A 25,257-nucleotide genomic window follows, 5' to 3' on the forward strand; every position below is an offset into this window, starting at 1 on the left:
ACTGCAAGAACAAACAAGTTTCGCTTCTACTTCTACATGAATGATCAGACAGTTATGAAGCAATACCGAACCGCACAGCTGCCAATGGCTGCCCTGTACTGGGAGTGCCTGAGTGAGCAGCTCGGCTTTATCCCACGTGTGACGGGACTCTGTAACTTAGTGTGGCCGCTATGACAGCTCCCGGCCCCGCACACTGTGCAGCGCCCCAGCCGTCCTCTGTGACAGGCAGCGCTCTCCGAGCCCCGTATGTGTCACCCCCAGCAGCTGAGCTACAGCTGAGATCCACCAGCCTCCAGGGGGTGTGTCTCCCGCTCCCTAACCACACCTTCTCCCCTGCCCCGTTTTAGTCAGCCCCCAGCAGCGGAGATCCACCAGCCTCCAGCGGGTGTTATTCCTGTCCCGCAGCCACACCCCTTCCCCACCCCATATCCAGTCAGCGGGCAGCAGCTGAGATGCACCAGCCTCCAGGGGGTGTGCGTCCGAGCCCACAGCCACACCCCCCTCCCCTCAGCAGACTGCTATGATTTAGAAGTTCAGGAATCCCACGTGACGTCACCAAGGGGTGATGTAATGCTTCTCTAAATAGAAAGTATTGTAATCTTCCCTCAGTCCAACGTGGTTCCTTTGTAGTACATGGCACTGTGTCTTTAAAACTGCCTGTGTGTGTGAGTGAGTGAGTGTGATGCTGGGGGAAAGTCACTCCCCACTTCAGAAAGAAGCGGATAGTCTTGAAGCAGTCTGTGAAGAGTTAGCTGCTCCAAGTGTTTTCCCTGTCCATGCTGCAGCCAAATAAAGTTAGAGGACTGTTCTATTAACACTTGTGTGCTCTATCACAGCTTCAGCCTGACACCTGGGGAGCCCAGACTACTTCACTCACTACAAACTTACCCAAAAACAAGATCCTCAACACATCATTGGCTCATCACCTTCTACACTTGTTGGGTAAGTTGATGAGATCATACATTTCATTTATTAGAGAGTTTCATTGACTGCAGATTACATTTCTCATTTGTGTATGAATAACTTAGGAATTATGATGATGATGATGATGATGATGATGCCTTGTGATCATAGCATGTGTGTACTAATAGAATGTTATTGATGATGAAGAAGGGATGTCAGTGATCAGTGATGAGAATTGTGTCACTGGTGGAAAGTTTTGGCAAGTTATGACACAATGTAGCTGTCACTGTTGTGCTCCCCATGTCACCACAGGTCACAAGAGACCAGCTGTGTAGGTAGCTGATCATTATCTATATGTGGATTGCAGTGATCTCACTGTCACCCAATGTGATCTGCTTGGTGACAGTTTACTTTTGTAGCAGTTTGAAGCAGAGGGAGGTGTGGACGGCTTCCTCTCAACTTAGAAAATCTCTCCCTGTATGGATCAAAACTTTTTCAATCATCTGTGACTTCACCTACAGAATGTGAAGACTTGTCATTTTTTTTTTTTAATGCTCAGATGATCCTGGAAAGTAATGATATCAGCAGCCTGTCATTGATATGCAAGTGCCATCACACTACTTTATACTGGTAGCTCCGTCTCCTCCACAAAAGTAATACACAACACAATGTTATTGACAAATAACCCCTCCATTGTTTGACAATTCATCAGCCCGGACATTGTATGGGGCATTCCGCAATAGGTTGATACACATCACTTATTATTAATTAATTAATTAATTAATTAATAATAAATTAATTATCATCATTAGTAGTAAATAATAAATTAACCATTTATTAAGGGGATTATAATATATAGTAGTCTCTATTTACAAAACTGACATACCAGGAGGAGGATCCGTATATACTAAAGAGTGACAAGCTGAAAAGCAGCCCAGAATGCACCTCTGATTGGAAACTATTTATTAGCAAATTAGAACATAATAAGCTAACATACCAGGAGGAGGATCTATATATATATATAGAACATAATAAGCTAACATACCATTACCAAGAGGAGGATCTGTATATACTAAAGAGTGACAAGTTGATAAGCAGAACAGAATGCATCTCTGAGTTGGAAACCATTTATTAGCAAATTAGAAAATAATAGGCTAACATACCAGGAGGAGGATCTGTATATACTAAAGAGTGACAAGTTGATAAGCAGTATAGAATGTATCTCTGATTGGACACCATTTATCAGGAAATTAGATAATAGTCTCCATTCAGAAAGGAATCACACCAGGAGGGGATCTGTATTTACAAAAAAGTGACAGTTCTTGTCAGCTGAGACCAATGAGATCAGGAAATGACAGTCACATGGCTAAAAGTATGCTCCTTATGCTTGTGAGTTAAGCCTAATGGATCAAATTGTGGGGACAGGCTTTTCCTACTTAAACAAGTCACACAAGAGAATGCTTTTGAACCGTGGGCGCATTTTAATATTATTATTATTATTATTATTATTATTATTAATAATAATAATAGTATTGAGGATGTATATTGCGTCAATAGTTTGCACAGCACTTTTCAGTATAAGGGGTGACAATACAGTTACAATAGAATACAGTTACAATACAGTTACCAAATCAAGACCAGAGGGTTGGAAGGGCCCTGCTAATAGAAGCGTACAAACTAATAGGGAGGAACAAGTGATACTTGTGAGAAGATGAGTAAATACTTTTTTTTTTTATTATTACAAAAATTTTTTGGTTTTCTAATTGATTTCAGCCTGTTTTACAGGTGTAACTTTCACAGTTCAGTAATGAATAATGTGCTTGTTTTTATATTAAGCTATCTTGGCCTCATGACAATTCAATCAAGGTAGTGAAAGTTTCCTCCTCATATGATAAGCCCCTTAATTCTCCCCGGCAGCGTTGGATGACGAGCGTTGTTGCCTGCGTTGGAGTGTGCTTTGTGCATATTTGGTTGTTAGGTGTCAGTATTTGTATGTTTTGCTCTCAGACATGGCTGGGAATAATAATGCTGGAGAGAAGGCCATTACATCATTCTGCAGCCTAGTAAGAGGGTATGATTAACAGCCTGAGATACTGAAGGGTTCAGGGGTTGAAATGCTGACAGTGCAGTCTGCCTCCCAGAAAAACACTGGCTAAACATACATCTTTGTTTTGTGCGCTGCTAATTGTTTGAATGCTCTGTGAAGTTTGTTTTGGTGGTAAGTTTGATTTAAAGAAGTGAAAGGATTAAACTATTGAACAGATTGAACAGGGCCAAATGAACAGTGAAGCAGCACAACATTATTTTTAGCACAAAATTTAGTTTGTCAACAAAAGTGATTAAGCTCTAAATGACAAATGACAAAATCTGTCAAGTTCCTAAAGTTTTTTTTTTTTTTTTTTAATTTTAGAAATTGTTAATTTAGTATTGGCAATCAGATATTTAAAAAAAACAAAAAAACAAAAAAAAACCACTTCTTTTCATGTGCTCAGGTGGCAGGAGATAAACTCTAAATGCCATTCGGTCAGGACAGTTTTCCTGTATCTCACCTTTACCTTGTGACCCCAAGCAAAGGTTAAAAGACAAGAGGCCTTTCATTATGCTGAAAAATGATGTTGCTAAGTTCTTGATCATCTTATTACATCTCCTCCCACTGAAAAACATGAATAGAGTAGAAAGCGTGAGAAGAAAAGGGGGGTACCCTAAGGTCTGGAGGGTCACCAGGATAGAAGGGAGCTCAAAACTAGTGCTGAGGTTTGGGGCATTAAGGAGGGATAAGTGAAGGAGAGCTGCACATCAGACTGCAAGCTTGCAGGACCCGGCCGATTGACTCAAACAGGAAAGGTGAGGCTTCTTGGGGCTAAACTTTTCAAAGTGATTGTCAAATCTAAGTTTGAACAGTCAGCTAAAGAGGCAGCTGGTGGTCACTACAATGCTCAAATGTTACACAAACATAGTTTACTATAATATACATACTATATTAAATGCATTAAATATAATATAGATATAGTCAATGTATGCAATCATTCATGTATTATCTATAGATATGCATATGTATGCTCTCTTTCCCTCACTCTATATGTAAACTGCACAACTAATTATATAATTATATGCCGGATAAATATATATATATATATATATATATATATATATATATATATAAATAGTTTTTTTTTACATTTTATTTTAACACTAGAATAAAAGTACAAGTGCGTGCATGAATGGGATTATATAATAACGTACCTAGTTAATATGAATTAAAATTCTATTTGTGCCATACACTCCAACAGGTTCTATGCCAACTTTTTTTATCTTTAATACGTAATTTAAATGTTCAGTGATTTTACAAGCTTTACAGCTCAGCATTCAGATATTGGGAAATTAGCATTTTTAAATGACTCTGGGAAAGGGAAACATTACATAAATTTGATTGACAGTTGTTGGAGCGCTAGCCGACTAGTGTTAACAAAATGTTTTAATTTGTCCTCCTGCACTGTATTTATTACTATCCGTCTGGCAAAAAGAGATCATTTCCTAATTCGGGTTTACAATATAAATACCCTCAATGTGTTTTTTATGGATTCTAGAGGGATCTACGGAATAAAGTCAAATTAGCACAAGTCTCGCCGATGGAAATGAAGTGATGAGCTGGCTTTGCATTTTATAATGTCAGTGGTATTATAAAGTCCTATAGAGCGGAGAAAGCTAACACAAGCTATTAAGTAACTGTCTTACTCATCTAATAAAACAGAAAGTAATGGATCCAGTGTGGTATCCCATAGCAACCGATTTGCTTAAAATTAAAGGAGTGTACAATTTGATTATCTGCTTTGGTTGACAACACTTTACATACTGTTGTAAATATTTACACTGATTTATTAAACACTTATGTGTGAAGCAATCCCATGGCAACAGGGAACAGGGGGTAAACAGCATGTAGAATTCATAGGGTGAATTGGCGTTGCCTGTATTTAAATTACTAAATAGTAATAATGCTAGTGGACAGTATAGGATCTGTAAGTATGGACACTGAGTAATGTAACATCGCATGATATTTGTATTTGCAGTCATAGCCTGAGTGCTCTTGTTTTGACAAATGATCTGTGATCAAAAGTTTTATTTGAACCATTGCAGGGCCACACGTCAGAGGATTAAATGACTGTTTAAACAGGAGGTTCTTAACCTTTTCAGCCCAGAATGAAATGGTGGGAGTTAGTTTAGGGACCTACAGTTCAACCTTGAATAATTTATAATGTGTGTTGGGCCAGTAGTCATTTGCACATAAGTAAATTATATTCCAATGGACAGTTTATTACATTTTTAATATGTATTCGTTTTGCAAGAAGATGGTATACGCTTTGTTTTAAGGCTCATTAGCTAGAAATCCCTGATTAAAGCAAATGGTCATCAGGGAGGATAAAGGCAGAAAGCTACCAGTGTAAGGGGAACTTTCAAACATAAAATAAACAGGCAAAACCCAGTATGCAAGGTGCAGTATCTTTATAAAAGCTAAGGTTTTCATTGTTCAAATGGCTTTAAACTTGCAGAAAGAAAACCTAACTAATTACTATGGGGAACTATACTTTATGCACATTGTTGTTGCTTTTTTTTGCATTGGCTTCACAAGTCCAATAAACTCCAGTAATATTCTGTAAAATCATAGGAAAATATAGGTGTTTGCTGGGACCTTTATTATCAAGTCTTTGGCGTGACACCTGGGTGAATTTTCCATATGCGGTGAAAGAGATGATTATGTTTATCATGGAAAATGCCATGTACACTATTTGACGTTCATAGCTTCTAAACATGTTCAGTGGTAGCAGAGCACACAGACCGTGTTAACTAGATGGCGCAATTTAATGTTGGTTGGAAATACAGACCAGGCTTATGAGCCAAGCAACTGACTGCTTGTTTGATATCCTTCAACACTTACAACAGAGCGGATTCTGTGGAAGGCCAGACAGAGCAAGAGATTTTTAGTTGAATTTTCCATGTCACTTTTAACCAACCTGTTTATTGGTCACTGGAAAATCTGGTACCATAACTAAACATAACACTATAACTTTGAAGTGTTCCAGCTTTTTGATGCAAGGCTGAAACTGTCTATACATGAGGGGGAAAAAAACTTCTCTAAATTAAAATGATTGATGTGCTTATGTGGTTAAAATATTCTTTAAAGGTTCCTAGTTTAAAGATAAGATAGCTTGCCTTTGCATTTATTGCAAACTTTGGCTTGTATAATGGGTAGCAAACCATGGCAACTAAGCATCAATAAACTTTGACCTATTTGAAACATCGAAATATAGAAGAGAGATGGCAGAAAAAGACCAAATGGTCCACTGAGTCTGCCCCATTTTTTCTATCTTTTTTGCTGAGCATAGATTTATGTTTGTCCCAAGCATGTTTAATCCACCTTTTGTTGACTGCCTCATTGGAGTTAATTTACTAAAAGTGGAGAGTGCAAAATCTAGTGCAGCTCTGCATGGTAGCCAATCAGCTTCTAACTTCAGCTTGTTCAGTGAAACTTTGACAAAAAAACCTGGAAGCTGATTGGTTTCTTTGCAGTGCTGCCCAAGATTTTGTACTCTCCACTTTTAGTAGATAAACCCCACTGATTCTACCAGAAGTCTTTTCTAAACATCAACTATTTTTACTGCGTGAAACTGAAATCAGAAGAGTTCCTTAAGGCTACCGCACTTCAAAATTCCTAAATGCTATTTGAGTTGGCTTAATAAATAAAATCTGCTATATGAAGAAACCTGCAGCAGCTAGTTGGCAACATATCAACATTAATCGATTAGGGTTAGTAATTTCTATCATTCAGCGATAGTTCGCAGAACATGTTTCCGGTCTTGCCGCTTTTCGTATGTGCTGCTGTCCTTTAAGTATGAAGTAAGGTGACTTTTCACATCCAGACCTTGTTGTCAGCATTTATTGTACACATTTCTTTAAATTGGCAAGGAGTAAAATCTGACTTTAAAGGGTTAATGCTCATCAGCTTTTAACTTGGTAGATTGTAAGCTTTTAGCGATTATGATCCTCTGCAGTATATGAGTTGGTGCGTATGCATAACGTTTGGTCTTCTGTGCTGCACTGTATTACTAGTGATTGGTAACTGCACCTGAGAAAATAATAGTACACTATTAGTAACGGTAATACGATGTCAATTTTATTCTAGGGTATGTGTTTAACGCAGTGGACTGTATATGTGTTACTGCATCATGTTATTTGAAAGTCATTATACAGCTGGAGAAAATGTATGGAAAAACAGTCATCACTTACCACGCTAACAAATTTGCCTTGATCATTTTCTTTTCATACCAGCAATTTGGAAGCGAAACTTCTATGTAAAAACTTCTAGAAGAGAAGGTTGTAGGGGGCTTAAGTCACAATTCTAAAAGTAATTTCTAACAAATGGTCTTTGGTGCCTGTGAATAAAAGTGGTCCAAAAAATGAGCATACAAATCTGCCCCTAGCAACCAATCACCTTGGTTGCTTCATAATTCTTGTGCTGAGAATTTAAAAATCTTTTATCCATACAGTGCTCACACAAAATGCTTTATATAAGTACAGTATGTAAATTTGAACATATGCACAGAGATTGTAAAATTGCTATACTTTGATATTTATATGTTTAGTTTAAAGCACAGTCTACAGCTGCAGTTTTTGTGTGCATTATCCTAAGTGTTTTTATTTATTTATTAAAAGCATTTTTATTATAGGCATTTATAGAGGGCCGTTATTTTACACAGTATATTTTTTTAAATTAAGTATTTATTCATCTTAGTCTACATAAAAGCTGCAGGGTTTTCACCACTTATTATTGTCATTGTCATTTTTAGGAAGAACATGTATATATATATATATATATATATATATATATATATATATATGTGTGTGTGTGTGTGTGTGTGTATAGTGTGTGTGTGTCTGTATGTGTGTGTGTGTGTGTATATATATATATATATATATATATATATATATATATATATATATATATATATATATATATATATATGGTTTTTGACATTTGTCTCATATGTGTCTTCCCAAAAAATCAATATATATATATTATAGTGTGTGTGTGTCTGTATATGTGTGTGTATATATATATATATATGGTTTTTGGCATTTGTCTCATATATGTCTTCCCAAAAAATCAAACATTTTCTATGTTTCTTTCTACTAATCTCCTCTCTGTATTGCACAACAATAACTGTTTTTGTGAGCACCAGTTAAACTTGCATATGAAATTTGTTTTCCATAGCAACGTCTTCTCTTCAAATGAGTTTACATGAAATGAATAATTTTTGGAAATTCTTTAATACAAGATTGGGTCATACATTGAATACAGGCCAGCATAAATGAGTAATTTAGCTCTACAGTATTGTCCATATTGCCCCAGAGCAACCAATAAGTCTCAATATTTTATTTCCTCAAATGAAATCGACATTGAAGATTGGAATTCTTTTGAAAATGTATCTGATCAGTGAAGGTCAAAAAATTATTTCCTTGTCCTTTGTTGGTAAGGTTCAGAACCTGAAAGCAAATGGATACACAAAATATCCTTTTTGGTCTCCATAAGTGGAATTAATAAAAGTAATTTTTCCGGGGCCACAAAAGGTGTGTTTGCTTCAAACATCCAGTTTGCCAATCCGATTGAAACAAAAAGCACATTTAAACATAGATTTAGCATAAAACTGCTTTCATCTTAAAATTAGCTTTTGCTATTCAAACTCAGTAACTTATTTTGTATGCCAAAAAAATATTGCTCATCTTCTACAAATTTACACTTGTCAAGGTGAATGGTAGAATGGTGGAAATATATAGCAGCACAGATTGCAAAAACACACATCACACTATAATACATGTTATTTTTTTTTTAATTGTTCAGCCTAACAATTTTATGAATGCTCAATATCTTCAGGTAAACAGTTTTCACACTTTTTTTTCTTAATTTTCAATTTAGCAAGTGTTTGCTGGCTCATTTTCAGATGGAAGTTGACAAAGTAAATTCTTGTGTCCCTGAAATCCCGGGTTGCTGAGAAATGTTTTCAGATACAGATACTAGCTGATTCAGACCAATCCCGTAAGTGATATAGCTATGGACGATCGAATGGCTCACACAAAGACTTTTCTACTGTATCCCAATAAATAATTCCTGTTAGTTAATGGTCAGGGATGCAATGCATGCGCTTGCAGTGGGTACCTGCTATGAAATACTGAAAATACAAACAGACCAGATATAAGGGAAAGAGGATGATTTGGTGATGTAAGTGATCATACCTTTTGTTATAAGGAACTGATCAGCTTGTAGGGAGACTGGGCATTTTTTCTCTGTGTGCAGTGTAGGCTACCAATGAAAACATGCACTTCTGACAGCAGTGTACCTAATCATTTTAGAAAAATACTATGTGTTGCAGAATTAGAGAAAATACTTTATTTATTGGTATCAGGATTTATTTATTAAAAGTAGCACTTCTGAATAGCAACAAATTGCACTAGTTTTGTCATTTTCGGGTACCAGTTAAAGGGTATTGAAACCCAAACCACATCTTAGCTCCATTTTGTTCTGTTTGATATACAGTTGAAAGTGTTATATTATATCTGTTTGATAACTGCAAAAAAAAAAACCCTGTTAGGCCTCATGCACACTGGAAGTTTTTACAGCTGCTGTTTTTAGCTTCAGGTTTTTTTTCTGCAGCCAGCTAAAAAAACGCTCAAAAGTGAGGCTATTCGGCGTTTATCAGCCTTTTTAGAGCCATAAGCTCTTGTGGGAGCATAGTTTGGCTGAAAAAAAAGCTAAAAAAAATACTACAGCTAAAAAATCACTACTTAAAATAAAAACACAGCAAAACACATTCTACAGCTACAGCTTTCTACAGCTAACACTACTGGTGTTTTTATAACGTCCAGTGTGCCTAATCTTACCAGAAAACCTTTCAACTAATAACCTCATGTGCTCGCTTCCCCCTGTTGACTGTTATCAGTTATTGTTGTTCCCTGCTATCTTTAAGGATCACTGAGGCGCACCCCTTCATGTGATGGATAAGAGGAGAAGGGACGGTGTCTGTAGTTCTGTTTTTGATGTCCTGATATAGCATGGTAAATTAAAATTGTCACCCTAGGACAAAAACAGGGGTACTGGCACAATCACACAATCAAACAAAAATAAAGGAAAACAAGCTTAAACCAAGAAACGATTGAAGCCACCACGACTAAGGACTGATGGGCTACAACATATTAAAGACATGTTACAACTTTTGTAAAGATTTAATAAATGCACCCACATAAATTTAAAGAGTTTATTTTTAAAATAAAGCCTGCAGACCATTGCAATTTTGATTAGTGCATTGTCGGTTCAATGCACAAGCTCCTGCATCATTTACCCCAGATCCATGTCTTTATGGAGGTATGGTTCACTTTTGGGTCTAGAGGAAGTAAACAATTCACTACAAGTGAAGTGATGTTACTGCACCTGTGCTCCATTGTTATCTGTGCCACAGTGGCAGTAGTAATCCTATTTACTGATCTCTGTGGATTGCTGTTGTGGCTGTGTGGATGGAAAACCGCAGAGCAACACTAAATTATCAAAAAAGCAGGATGCTGCAGGAGGAAGAATCAAGTGGGTCTCAGTTAGGTGTGTGTGTGTGTGTGGGGGGGGGGGGGGGTTCAGAAAGATGAAATATGCTTTTTCATTTTTATTTTTTGAGTTTATGTATGCTTTAATGTGGTAGTAAACTTAATTTAAAAAAAATGCTGACAGGTAGGATATTTATGACAGAAGTGTCTCTTCTGTCATACAAAACTTCCCCCTGCCTTTCATTTGTCATGTACACTGAGCCGTGCATGCACAGCTCAGGATACATTTATGGGCCCGATCTGTGCCGCAGCGATGTGTCTCATGTGTGCATGCACGGGAGTGTCGTCATCGTGGCCTGGCCATTCAAGTGGCAGATGCCAGGGAACCCAAAAGGAAGTCTGGGCAAAGATGGAAGCACCTGGTGCCCACTGGATCGATTACGCTGCAGTGCTGAAGAGTTTCTGTGGCAGGTAAGTCTGCTATAATGTGCTAATATGTGATGCATACCAGCACATTATGGAATAACCCACCTGGTGGCCCTTAAAAAAAAAAAAAAAAAAAATATATATATATATATATATATATATATGAATATATATATATATATATATATATATATACAGTGTATATATATAGTACACAGTATATGTATCGGAATAATTTCTACTTTAAGAAAAGAAAGAAGGTATTTTATTTTATTACTGTTTATTCATTTGTGTTGATTTACTACAGAAGTATGGACTGCTCACTTAGCCTAATGAATAATATAAAGCTTGTACACAGAATCAGGCTGATTTACTGAAGGATTTGCGGTTTGACTGAATTATGTGCTTCAATTATTCAGTCATGTGCAGAAATAAAAAAACGTATGGACGTAAAAAAATAAAAATAAAAAAATAAACCTTTAGGCCTCATGCACACTGGACGTTAGTACAGCGGCTGTTTTTGGCGTCAGACATTTTTTTCTGCAGCCAGTAAACTCCCCAGCATGTTATCCTATGTGTCCATGAACACATAGGCTGTTATCAGCAGTTTTTGGCAGGGGCGTTTGCTGGCTGGAAAAAACCCCCAGAACTAGAAGTGGGTTTTAAGAGGCGTTTTCAGCTGTAAAAACGCTCTAACTGATAAAAGCTTAAAAATGCTGAAAAACGCCAAAAACGCAGAAAAACATGGCTATTCGGCATTTATCTACATTTTTGAGCAAGTTTTTGTGGAAGTATAGTTTCACTAAAAAAAGGTAAAAAATGCTACAGATGAAAAAAGCTAAAAACGCTAAAAAGCGCCACTGCAAAAAAGCTGAAAAACTCCTTCTACAGTTACCGCTTTCTGCTGGCATTTTGATAACGTCTAGTGTGCATGAGGCCTAATACTTACCTAGGTGGATGCAGCATCAATCTGATGCTGCATCTGTCTCCGCCAGCTCTGCAGTAAGAACTGAGCGAACAATCACTGCTGATCTCTCAGTTCTCCCCCTCTGCTCTAAGCAGAGAGCCTTGTCTGTCTCAGTGGAGTGCAGGGCTGTGGATGGAGTGAGATGGGCTGGCTCAGGCTCTTGGTGGATCATTGAGAGGCTGAGCTAGGTGCCGGTCCAGACATCTGGTTGATCTTGACCATATAGTCTGACTCTTTCCTGCACCTTGCTGGCTCAGTGACATCAGTAAAGTAAATAACATAGATTATCTTGTTATAATGGCACCTGAAAGTGGGTGGAATACATTAGGCTGCAAGTGAACAGTATGTCCCTGAAGTTAATGTGTTGAAAGCAGAAAGAATGGACAAGTGTGTGGATTTAAGCAACTTTGACAAGGACCAAATTAGAATGACAAGACAGTTGGGTTAGAGCAGTGATGGCGAACCTTTTTTTAGCCTGAGTGCCCAAATTGCAACAGGTGTACAAAGCGGTGTGTCAGAGGTCATGTGGCCTGTGACTGCGTTTGGAGACAGAACTCTGCTAACCCCACTATATGTCCGATCCCCAGGAGGAGATCACACAAGGTCCACTGCAGTAATTGCTCTTCTAGAAGTCCCCCCCCCCTGGCAGGTGCAGTGCCCCCTCTTCTCTCACCCGTGCACCTTGCCCTGAGCCCCCAGTAATCCCCATCCTCCAGGGGCAGCAGTGAGCTCTCTGTACTGCACTCTCCAATCTCTGAGCACTTTGTTCTGCACTCTCTAGAAGGACAGTCAATAAGCACTATATACTGCATCCTCCAATCTCTGAGCACTTTGTACTGCACTCTCTGGTAGGACAGTCAGTAAGCACTTTATACTGCACTTTCCAGCCTCTGAGCACTGTTTTGCTATATTGCACTCTTCAATCGAACTCTATTCTGCTCTCCCGTGCAGGGAATAGCTCAGTCCTTTCTCATCTCTCCCAGCACTCTGTCCATCTCTGGTGCAGCTCTGACAGTACATATTTCAGTTGTCATGGTCTGACTCCCCGGGCACAGTTCCTCCTGTCCCCCTCCTGGTAAGGAACTTCCTGTTGCTCCCTGTGCTCGCCTCTGACAGTTCATCTTTTAACCTCTGTCCTGTCCAGTCGGTGTCTCCCTCACTTCCCTCCTACCCCCCTTTACCTACTCCATTAATCTCCAGTCCCCGCAGAGGAACAGCCATTCCTCCCCAGTGCCCTCAGCAGCAGTGCCCTCAGTGCCCGGGCTGCCTCGGGCGATGAAGTGCTCCATGCTACAGTCTGTGCTCCGTTCTCCGGGGCTCCTCTCAACGCTGTACATTCTTGGAATATTTCTGCATGCACACTCCCCCCTCCTCCCCTCCGTGAGGCAGGCTCTGGCTTACCAATCTCATGTGACCTGGGTAGCGGTCCGCCGACTTCGCTCACGTGCCATAGGTCCGCCATCACTGGGTTAGAGCAACTCCAAAACTTCAGCCCTTGTGTAATGTTCCCGATTTGTAGTGATCAGGATCTAGCAAAGGTGATCCAAGGAAGGAAAATCTGCAAAGTGGTGACAAGGTCATGAGCAACCAAGGCTCATTGATGCAAAGAAGGGAAGTGAAGGCTGGCCCATGTAGTCCAATTTAATAGAATAGCTACTGCAACTCAAAAAGCTTAAAAAGGCTAATGCTGGTTCTGATAGAAAGGTGTCAGAACACAAAGTGCATTGCAGTTTGTTTGTATACTGGTGTGTAGCTGAAGACTTGTCAGGGTGCCCTTGCTGACCTGTGTCCACAGCCAAAAGCTCCTGCAATGGACACATGAGCAACAGAATTGGACCAAAGAGCAATGAAGAAAGGAGTTTTTAAGGTGTTGACTTGGAGTCATATTCTCCAAATCTCAGACCAGTCGAGCACAGCTGTGTTATAATTCCCTCCCCCTAAGCTGCTAGCATACGCTGTGATTTAAGCAGAGAACAAATAAAATGAGCAAATTTATAATCTGTGCAGCACTCAAATTTCACCTAATATAAAGTCCTTAATAAAGTACCACAGAAATATTATATTATATACAGTATCTCACAAAAGTAAATACACCCCTCACATTTTTGTAAATATTTTATTATATCTTTTTATGTGACTGAAGAAATGACAATTTGCTACAATGTAAAGTAGTTAGTGTACAGCTTGTATAACAGTGTAAATTTGCTGTCCCCTCAAAATAACTCAACACAAACCCATTAATGTCTCCACTGCTGGTAACAAAAGTGAGTACACTCCTAAGGGAAAATGTCCAAATTGGGCCAAAAGTGTACATTTTGTGTGGCCACCATTATTTTCCAGCACTGCCTTAACCTTCTTGGGCATGGAGTTTACCAGAGGTTCACAGGTTGCCACTGGAGTCCTCTTCCACTGCTCCTTGATGACATCATGGAGCTGGTGGATGTTAGAGACCTAGCGCTCTTCCACCTTCCATTTGAGGATGCACCACAGATTCTGAATAGGGTTTAAGTCTGGAGACATGCTTGGCCAGTCCATCACCTTTACCCTCAATTTCTTTAGCAATGCAGTGGTCATCTTGGAGATGTGTTTGGGGTCGTTATCATGTTGGAATACTGCCCTGCGGCCCTGTCTCCGAAGGGAGGGGATCATGCTTTGCTTCAGTATGTCACAGTACATTGTGGTATTCATGGTTCCCTCAATGGACTCTAGCTCCCCAGTGTTGGCAGCACTCCCACCACCATGCTTGACTGTAGGCAAAATAACACTTGTCTTTGTACTTCTCACCTGGTTGCCGCTACATACGCTTGACACCCTCTGAACCAAAAAAATGTATCTTGGTCTCATCAGAGCACAGGACATGGTTCCAGTAATCCATGTCCTTAGTCTGCTTGTCTTCAGCAAACTGTTTGCAGGGTTTCCTGTGTGTCATCTTTAGAAGAGGCTTCCTTCTGCGACGACAGCCATGCAGACCAATTTGATGCAGTGTGCGGCATAGGGTCTGAGCACAAACAGGCTGTCCCCCCCGTACCCTTCAACCTCTTCAGCAATGCTGGCATCACTCATAAATCTATTTCTCAAAGACAACCTCTGGATATGACGCTAAGCACGTGCACTCAACTTCTTTGGTCAACCATGGCACCTGTCCTGTTAAACCGCTGTATGGTCTTGGCCACCATGCTGCAGCTCAGTTTCAGGGTCTTGGCAATTATCTTATAGCCTAGGCCATCTTTATGTAGAGCAACAATTATTTTTTTCAGATCCTCAGAGAGTTCTTTGCCATGAGGTGCCATGTTGAACTTCCAGTGACCAGTATGAGAGAGTGATAGCCATAACACCAAATTTAACACACCTGTTCCCCATTCCCACCTGAGACCTTGTAACACTAATGAGTTACATGACACTGGGGAGGGAAAATGGCTAATTGGGCCCAATTTGGACATTTTGACTTAAGAGTGTACTCACTTTTGTTGCCAGTGGTTTAGACATTAATGGCTGTGTGTTGAGTTATTTTGAGGGGACAGCAAATTTACACTGTTATGCAAGCTGTACACTCACTACTTTACATTGTAGCAATATGTCATTTCTTCAGTCTTGTCAAATGAAAAGATATAATAAAATATTTACAAAAATGTGAGGGGTGTGCTCACTTTTGTAAGATACTGTATAATAGTAGCGTTCTTCAAAAAATATATCTCCCTTCTATTAAAGCTTTTTTTTTTTTGTACTTCTATGCACTTCTAGGTACCACCTTTTTCATATAAATATATCCAAACCAATCTTGTCTCTTCTATTAGTCATACATTTATATTCGTCATGTGTTAATCTCTGTTGTTCACTAGCGATCAAGAAAACCACATAGTGCTCACTGTTGCCAAAACAGTATATAAACCAGGCAAAATTCCAAATACTTACAAAATTACAGTATTTTGAAGAAAAACTGTGATCAATTAGCATAGCTAGGTCAGTGACTTTACTTTTAATCTTCTGCAGTTAGGCAATGCAGCGTAGTCACCAAGCATCCAGCAGCCTGTGACTTTCATCTGTTCTCCTATAGATTGACATCACTGTAATAACGAATAGAGTTCTGATTGGTTCAGAGTGTTGACTTTTCCTTTCCCAGAGTGAGTGCTGCTGTACAAAAAAAAAATACAAAAAATGTACCAATGTTTAAAGGACTACGTAACTTGATCATTTTTTTATTTGCCTGGAGATCAGATTTAAATGTATAACTCTAATTTGCTGTTGATATTTATTGTTCTATATTACCTTTTGGTTAGGATGTGTTTTTATCTTTGGATAAGTAAAGACACCATACTAAGGTGCTGTGGAAAATATACAGCAAAATCTTTCTGTGCTCAGGAGTTGGGATTTGCAGCAACATCTGGCCTCTGGTGGGTTAATCTGTGGCCTTGGTTACTTTTGCAATCTACACAATTTAGCTGTTAGTGCTGTAATTTGTTACCGTGGTTCAGCACTGCATCCTTTGCATCGTTTGCAGTCTTTTCAACTATAAATTAGACAGCTCATTAGGTAAAGTCAGCCACATAAATCTGCCAATTTAACCTCTTCACAGTCATGCCAGGTCATATGCTGGCATTTAAAATGTTTCGGTCTCTGCAAAGCATTAGGAATCGCACAAGAAATGTAATTTATTGACATGTGGTAATCTAAATTGGGCTTAGCCAACTAGCACTCATCTTGTGCAACAGGAGATTTTCCCAGTAGTATATACACAGCACTATTGTGCGTTCATGAAAAACCTAATCGTCATACACACTCATAGGATTGTTTTATAACTTTATCCAGATGTACAAACTGAATCATAAGGAATGAATTGAATGAAACATCAACTTTTTTAGCATTTTCCACCAGTGGATGCTGATGTTAATTCACAAAAAGAGCAGAGAACGTTCACTTAACTTGATGAATGAGGTGAAGCATAGTTCATTTTATTCATCCAATCATGTGCAAAGAAAACCTTTATTTTTTTTTTTGTCTTTCGCATAGTTGGGTATTCCGAGTGACTACACTATTCTCTTATTTACGAAGCTAGATGCATATGGTAAACTATCAACAATCCTTTTTAATAATTTAAAATACACTCACAAAAGTGCAATAAAAAACACTCATCATATATTAGAAGAGGTACTAGGCAATAATGTTTGTGGTCACATGTCACTCCTACCACAAATGCTGCTGTGTCACTTCCAGTTCCAGCTCCGACATCACTTACAGTTGCCACATAGCCACTCCTCAATGAGTTTCGTCCTTTCCAACTTTTTCACAGTAGACGACCCCTGTTGATGGCTTACTGTACCATTAGAGGCTGTTTCTTTTTTCTCCCTTATGTAATTTTGTGATTTATGAGCCGGATGGAGGAGGGACCCAGTGGTGATTAATCCCAGGAATAGTTGTTTTATACAAGCATTGTTGCCATATCGCTTTGATGATTGTCTTCCTGAAAGGAGGGGGATTTCACGTGGTGATCTAAGAAAATTCCTGGTGTATGGTTGATTTTTTTTCTGCACAATTTCTGAACAATGAATGGACTTTATATGGACTTTTTCCATGAACTATACACTACATGCACTTTATTGATTATTATTTTTTTTGGGTCACCGCGCTGTTTTGAAGTTGGGGTAATAATATATTTGTACTCCTATTTCTAAGGATTTTTGTAATGTTATTTTTTCGTTTTTGGATGCATACATTTTTTGTTCCTAAGCGTGGGATTTGTATGTGTGTTTCTAAACCTGTATCAGTTTAAGCTTCTATCAGGTTTTTTTTTAACTGCAACTTTATGGGGTTTTGTTAAAAAATAAACATACAGCACAATAACAGAGAGCATACAATACTGTACATGCAGATACCATAACCAGATATACAAATCAATGGCAGAAGTTCAGAAAGTACTGTGTCACATAACTATAAACATCAAAAAAAAAACGTAGAAAGAAAACAAATAACGTCAACCAAAAAGGCAGTGGTATGACGTATTATATCACTACAGGCAAATCAACTAAAAGAACGAAAAACATTAGAAAGTAGTCAGTACAGCAAACATACCTCCAAGCGGTGTGCAGAACCAGGGATGAGACCCTCCCTGCCCGCGCGACCCTATTTAGTTAAACCAGAGTGGAATCACAAGTTTCAGCCAGGTCAACCCATCCGCCCCAAATCTTTGTAAATTTCTCTGGGCAGCCCCTGGCTTCATACGTTAATTTGTATCTTCTATCAGTTTAATGTAAGCAAAAACATTGGAAATTGAATGTGATTGTTGGCTTTGCATTTTCATGTTGCCCCTAGTCATTCACATAATGCTCTCTGTAGAAAGAAGACCCACTGATTTTTTAGCATCTTGTATTTATGTATTAAACTGCTTTGAAGTTGGAACAATCATTTTTTTACACTCTTATTTCAAGTCAGAGTAATACAGGTTTACTTTAAACCCCCCTTTCCCCACTAGTATATACTCACTATGTCTTTACTCACCCAGTGTTGGTTCATCCGCTGAGAGTGACAGAAGACAGCCCTGTGTAAGTCACTCCAGTAGGAGCTTACACAGGGCCGAAGGCTGTCTCCATGTTACAGCACAAAACCAAACTACCATGAGCTAACACTGTAAACACACGCTCTTCAAACTATTTCATCCATTACAAAAAGACAATTACTAAAAAACAGATTTACCTCACTCAGAATATGTGAATTTCTGAGTGGATATAACCTTTAAATAAGCAAAGTGTATTTGAGGGTGACTAAACAGCAACCCTTAAAGAAACATTAACAGCAACTAATAAAAGTTTTTTTTTTTTTTTTTTGCAATAGGTCATTAAATGCATTGGTTTATAGTTAAAAAATAATCTGCTCTCTGGTTGGTCTCTTGAGAGACAAAGCCCACACATTCTTGACCAGGCGCTCCAGTATATTCATTAGACAATTACGTTATTGCATATTTTATGTTACGAAGTTTGATGGAATATCTATTCCATGACCTTACTAAATTGTTTTTATAGCCACCCAACATAAATTGATCTGATCAACGTCTTTGTGTGACCAGCCAGCCATACATAAAACATTCATGTTAATATGATTTTATTATACATTCACGGGATTAAGATAACGATCTGGTTATTTTATTACTATGGGAAATACATTTTTCAGAACTGTGCAAAAAAGGAGGAAGTGAACTGAACAACTTAATCCGTATCAAGTTAGTTGAGTGATTTTTAGCAGTTACATAAAAAGAGAAAGAGCTTTTTCCCCTGTCTTTGCTGTAAGTTATAGTTTGTTACAGTTTTGAAGCAGAAGTTCAATTGAATTGGAAATCTATAATAAGCTGCACATTTTGTTTTTGATACATTGTTTCACTGAAAAGTTTTAGAATCAGATTTCGGCCTACAATACTTCCGAAGGATTTCCTGTAGCGCAACGGTTTATGTTTGGGATCAGAAAAAAAAACGAAACATTGCAGACTTTGTGATTTCAGCCAAAAGAGGACACAGTGAAATTCAGCAGAAGTTTTCAGTGCAAGTACTGGGGAGTGGAGGTGCTGTAGATTCAGTAGAAGTAACTTTGGAGCTTATATTGAAAACAGAGGAAAACTGAGTGGACATAATCTATTTTACATTTACTGATTTGGTTTGTATTGATAGTGGCAAGTCTTTAACAATTTTGGAGATTCTATTATGAATCTTCTTCATTTTTCTACTATCTGCTCAGCCTCTGCTACTGCACAGTAACCGAAAAGAGCAAGATGGCCCTTCAGCAGAATACAGGTGGATTTTAGTAATAGATATTGGCCCTATTTTTGCTGTTCATATTGACTGTTCCCGAGATGGATCACAATAATTGTCAGAACAATTATTAGTAGTCTTATGATGGCAATATGATGTCAGTAGATGCAGTGAGGTTGTGAGCAATGATCTCAATGAGTACATATCTAAAGTGGGGTACACACTAGTAGAAAATCTGCCGAAAATTAACGTTCTAAGGTAAAATCGTACGATTTTTGGCTAGTGTGTACACAACTTTCAGCAGCCGATGCCGAAATTTTCAAGGAAAAAAAAAACGGAGGGACAAACACCAAAATGTTTATCGTCCGTCCACCAGCACGACCAATTTTCGTTTAATGTGTATGTAGTATGTCCGCGATAAATCGGATACGAAAGACCGCACATGATCTGAAGTTGCTGACAACCCGGAAGTTTAGGAACAAACGTCCCAAAAAAAATAAAATAATAATTGGACGAGAAATTTTGTGAACATTATGCACTGTCAACTAAAAACGGTATTGAACGCTGAGCAAGAGAGAGAAAAATTGGAGGATATTTCGTCCGATTTTCATCAAGTGTGTACGAGCCTTAAGGCAAGTGAACTAGTGTGTTAGAACATTGCTTGGAATAAACACAAGATGACAATCTCTACCCAGTATGAACCTGCAGTAGTGCAGATTAAGTGTAACTCCCCAGTGAAACTGATAACAGCATTAAGCACTCTCATTAGAGGATTTGCATCTGCAAGGGTCTAAAATGATGGACAATGCAAGGGGTCAAGCCTTTTCATCATTCCATGTCTACCATGGTGTCAGACTGCTTGAAGCGGAACCTCAGGTAAACAGCTAAAAGCAATGTTTAAATATATAAATTGAAGCTAATTTACTTGCCAAAGGACTTCTTTTTCTGCTCAGCCAGTGCTGAGATTTACACAGCATTGCCACACAGGATAACGAGGTTAGTGACCTGATATTTCTCTACTGCGCCTAGGGTGATAAAAAAAACCGATAACAGGTAATAGTGTCTTAATTGAGAGCTGTCCCTTTACACTAGTCCCAGTATAATGCTAAATAAAAAAACATTTCATAGTTTTCCAGATTAACACTTTAGGTGCTTATACTCTTCTCAGTGCCCTAAACAAGCAGTCACATTCAAATGCAGAAACATACAAATGTTTACTAGGGATGAGCGGAGTGGTTTTCAGCAAAGCAGATTTAGCCACAAAATTACTGACTTCACTATCATTGAAATTTGGCTGATGGGGGTCATAATTACGCTTCCCAATTTTATAATTTGCTTAAAATGTTCCTAAACCCAGGACCCTGGATTCACTATATCTGGTCTCCCACTGTACACAGAACATGGAAATGCAATTCTTTTAGTAAATATAAACTGCTAAATACCTTTTCACATCAGCAGTATATAGCAGTCTTGTGACTTCTATCAGTGTCTGACTGAGCACTGGTAAAAGCTTGCAGGAGAAGTTTTCATTCTCCTCTGACTGTCCTATGAGGCTGCATGATCCCTAACCCTCTGTCTGGACAGTGCTGATTGGCCCTGTGCTGATCACATGCACGTCCCTCCAAAAAAAAAAAAAACTCTCTATCAATACACACCAAACTGAGCATGTGCAGAGTGCCCCTAAGGTTCGGTACTATCAGGAGATGGATTGGCAGCTGTGGAAGTAGGGAAGGATGAGAGAAGACAGGATCAAACAACATTTTTACACAATGCAGAGAATAAATCCCCAACTTCCCCAGTGAGTATAATAAGCATGCTTTCCTGCATATACAGACTCATTTTACTGTTGTAGGTTTGGTAACACTTTGCAAAATTTGCATAAAAAGTTTTACTCTTTTTATTAGTTTCATTTTTTATTATTATTATTCTGTCTGTGTTTTCTTTTTGTTCAAAAATAAATAAAATCATGAGGCTTACAAAGAGGACATTTTTATGGCACACCGACAAGTCCAGGATAGTTGAAAGCAGGTTCTATGACCCTCAGGAGCTATTTAAAGCACATTGCCTGCCTAAATCCAACAAACACTGCTGCAATGGAAACATTTAGCCAAACTCTCCCAATTTGGAAAATGAAAACACCCTTATTTTATTCACCCCTAGTGCCAGCAAGTAAGTTAATCTTTATCCCAGATAACCCCAATAGCCCTCAAAAGGCCATGATGCAAATTTCCACTTCACTTAGAATGTTGGTATTCAGCTCTTCATGTTTATACCCTCATTGCTGTCCACTTGTACATCACTGTCCACCACTACATCACTAACAGATAGAAAGGCAAGGGGAAAGAGTCAAGCACCATCTTTCTTTCATTGTAAAGCTCCTTACCATGCTGGGTTCTTGGGTTGCTCTAGGATAAAACTGTACCTGTTTTTAGGCACTTGGATGTGCTTTTGGATGAACGTGTCCATTAGTGGGAAAAAATGAATGTGTTTTATTTATTGATTTGCTGTGACTTGTGTCCTGAACCGTTGCATACTTTGCACGTGTTTAATAGTTTTCATGTCTTTGGAGAATCCACAAGAAAAGGAAAGAAATTGTCACCAGCTTCTGGTGAACTCTCCAAAAAAAAAATAATAATAATAGATTTCAGAGAGGGAAAAGGAGAGGAACAGTTCACTTATAGGCTCTGACAGAAAATCACAATTTTCATACTCTCCAAAGCAGAAAAGAAACTTTTTTTGCAATTAAAAAACTACTTGCAGTATTGTTTTTTGATTTCAGGCTTGTTTTTTATTGGGATTATTAGTTTGGTGACAATTCTCCTTTAACTATATGCTTACTGTAATTTGGCTGGGTTTTTTTTACTGTACATTTTGTACTTATAATTAATTATTTTTGTTTTCTTGCTTTGTTTTTTTTTTTTTTTTAACAAGTTTTTATTGATTTTCCAGCAATATACAATATACAAAAGAAAAACTCACTTTTTTTTTTTAAAATATTAATAAGGGGAAATCCAGTGTATCTTATTGTAGATATTTTGAAATTTCAAAGCATACCTCAACCCTTAACTATATCAATCATTGGTGACGGGGAGGTAATAGCATGCAGTCTTACCCTATATATTTTCCATTGATATCTAGAACAAACTTTACCCAAACTGGGGTTTTCTTCCTTTGTTAGGTGTTAGTAAATCCCATCATGCAGTATGTGTAGGTGAGCTGAACCACTTATTGAATATATTATCAGACATTTAGTCTGTTTGTACATTTATATAACACTGACTGATTCCATGGCCCAAATGACAAACCATTTACATTAGTCCCTGGGGCTACAAACGAGTGCCCATATCATTGTCTCATGCACATACACAGTTTAGGCTTAATTTGGGAGGAATCCAATTAATGTAATAGTGTATATACATTTTTTTTCTGGGTATCAGAGGCAGTGGAAACACTTGGAGGAAAAATGTTCGGCAAAGGAAAGAATATACAATGTTTATAAAGACAGAGCTCTAATGGATTCAACTTATGATCCTAGCAGTGCAATCAAGCATACTAGCCACTCAAATAGTGTGCTGCACATAAATCTACAAAAACACATTAAAAGTCTTTTTTTTTTTTTTTTTTTAATGTTTGGTGCACATCTAATACAGACTGATTTGAAAAGCATGTACATTTGTAACAAATTCAGATTTGCAGAATCATTTCACTTTTCTTCACTCATTTTGCCCCCAAGCCTCCCATTGCCTATGCCAGCAAGGTTTTCTTTCTTCTACTGCCATGCCTGCTGCTGTAAAGACCCAGTAAAATAAGGGCCAAGTTTCAGCTCTCAAAACACATCTTCTGAACCACATCCTAAAATGATGCTTCCCTAGTGACAATTAAAAGCAACCATGTCTGGAAAAGAGGAAGGGCATATGCTTGATGTCTTTTTTGACTACAGATGTATAGCGGGGACCTGTTCTGGGGTGCAGTATAATTTTGGGAACAGTTATCAAATGTGTCTAAATTCCTAAAGTTGCCTGAGTTTTTGCTTACTTTGGAAAGGGATCATGAAAAAGAAATAAAGGCTCAGCTAAATGCTTCTCTTCTTTGTTCAGTTCTCCAATTTATTCATAAAATATTTATCATATTTATTATTTAAACCAATCACATTTTACTTTTATACGATGACTGGTCAGTACAAAATATTGTTGTTTACTGCTTTCTGTCATTTCTCTAATCTTTATAATTGTTATTTGCCTTAAAAAAATAAACCAATATGAGAATACATTGACTGGGATGAAAAAAAAATAGTTGTTAAATAAACTGTCTAGTCTAAGATAGTCTTAAGATGTGCCAAACTAAGATACCTCACATGTCCAGTAGTTAATAATTTATTAAGCATAGCAGTGACTTTATTTCATAAGGTACAGAAAGCCAAGCTCTAGTGTAACGACCTGGTACCACACCTGTGTTCAGGGGCCAGCAATCTGAGGGTGCTTGGATCTACTGATTAATAACTATTACACAATTTTTCTTAACCAGGTAATTGCAATAGGCTTTAGGTCCTCTTTAAAGGGTTACCGCGTTTAAAAAAAATAATTTCTTTTAAAAAAATTCAAAGGATGTCAAGCAAATTTGCAAATTTATCCTCCTACCTGTCCTATTTTCCCTTTCTTGTAGACTTATCATTATAGGGCCAGCTAGTCCTAGATCTGCACTCTAACTGCAGATAAGGACTGAAACCTAAGTAGGTAAAAGTTATATTTACAAACTTGCTTGGTTTTCTTCAATTTATTAAGAACTACAGTTATCCCTTAGATTCATGTGAAAGTAATGGATCCTAAAGATGCTTGGGACTAGGGATACTTTAGTCTCCTGGCATACATATATTTTTTAGGATATAATAGCAATAGTGGTATTTGTGAATATTACTGGATATGCAGGTAGCAGCATGTTTACATTGCATTAGTTGATTGCCAAATAGGAGCCCAAATACCATACATTTAGTTTGGCTTTTCTTTTATATATATATATATATATATATATATATATATATATATATATATATATATATATATATATATATATATATATATATTTATATATATGTATATATATATATATATATATATATATATATATGTATATATATATATATACCGTATATATATATATCCATTTATTTGAGCATTGACTGTAATGTCCCATGTCAGAACCTTATTATACCCCCCACCTTTCTGTGACAAATCTTGCTTCATTTAGGAATATGTATGATGGCCATTGTATGTAACAATTATTGTGTATGTAGTATTATGCTAATTAATATTGACTTATCTGTTTAAGAAGCAAAGTCAGGATTTTTTGTAAAAAAGTTTTACAAAGGAGACCAAGTATTTTTGGGTTGAAAAGGATTTCAAATTTAAGTTGAAATACTTACATCTACAGCTCAGGGATCCTCCTCTTTCATAGATACCACTATTTACATATTGTTTATATTGTAGCTTTCTTTCACAGCTCCACCTGCTGGTAAAATCAGATATTGCTGATTATTTGTTCATGTCAATGACATGTGTATTATAGTGGACAGGAATGGACTTTGGTCTTAAAGGTGAAGTATATCCAAAGCTCATTCGGCTATACTTCTGTAGATCACAGGAGTGCAGT

At 37.8% G+C, this 25,257-nt stretch overlaps 1 protein-coding gene across 3 annotated transcripts in view; it reads left to right on the plus strand.

Moving 5' to 3' along the window:
- The first annotated feature begins 641 nt into the window (after window positions 1-641).
- Window positions 642-25,257, plus strand: part of CREB5 (cAMP responsive element binding protein 5) — a 593,699-nt gene continuing 569,083 nt past the window's right edge. For all 3 annotated transcript variants that reach the window (XM_082257535.1, XM_082257536.1, XM_082257537.1), the window contains exon 1: window positions 642-942. The gene's annotated coding sequence lies outside the window, so the exon portion shown is untranslated. The remainder of the gene's footprint in view (window positions 943-25,257) is intronic.

The sequence above is a fragment of the Pelophylax lessonae genome (assembly GCF_965119305.1).
Source record: "Pelophylax lessonae genome assembly, chromosome: 5".
Lineage (NCBI taxonomy): Eukaryota > Metazoa > Chordata > Amphibia > Anura > Ranidae > Pelophylax > Pelophylax lessonae.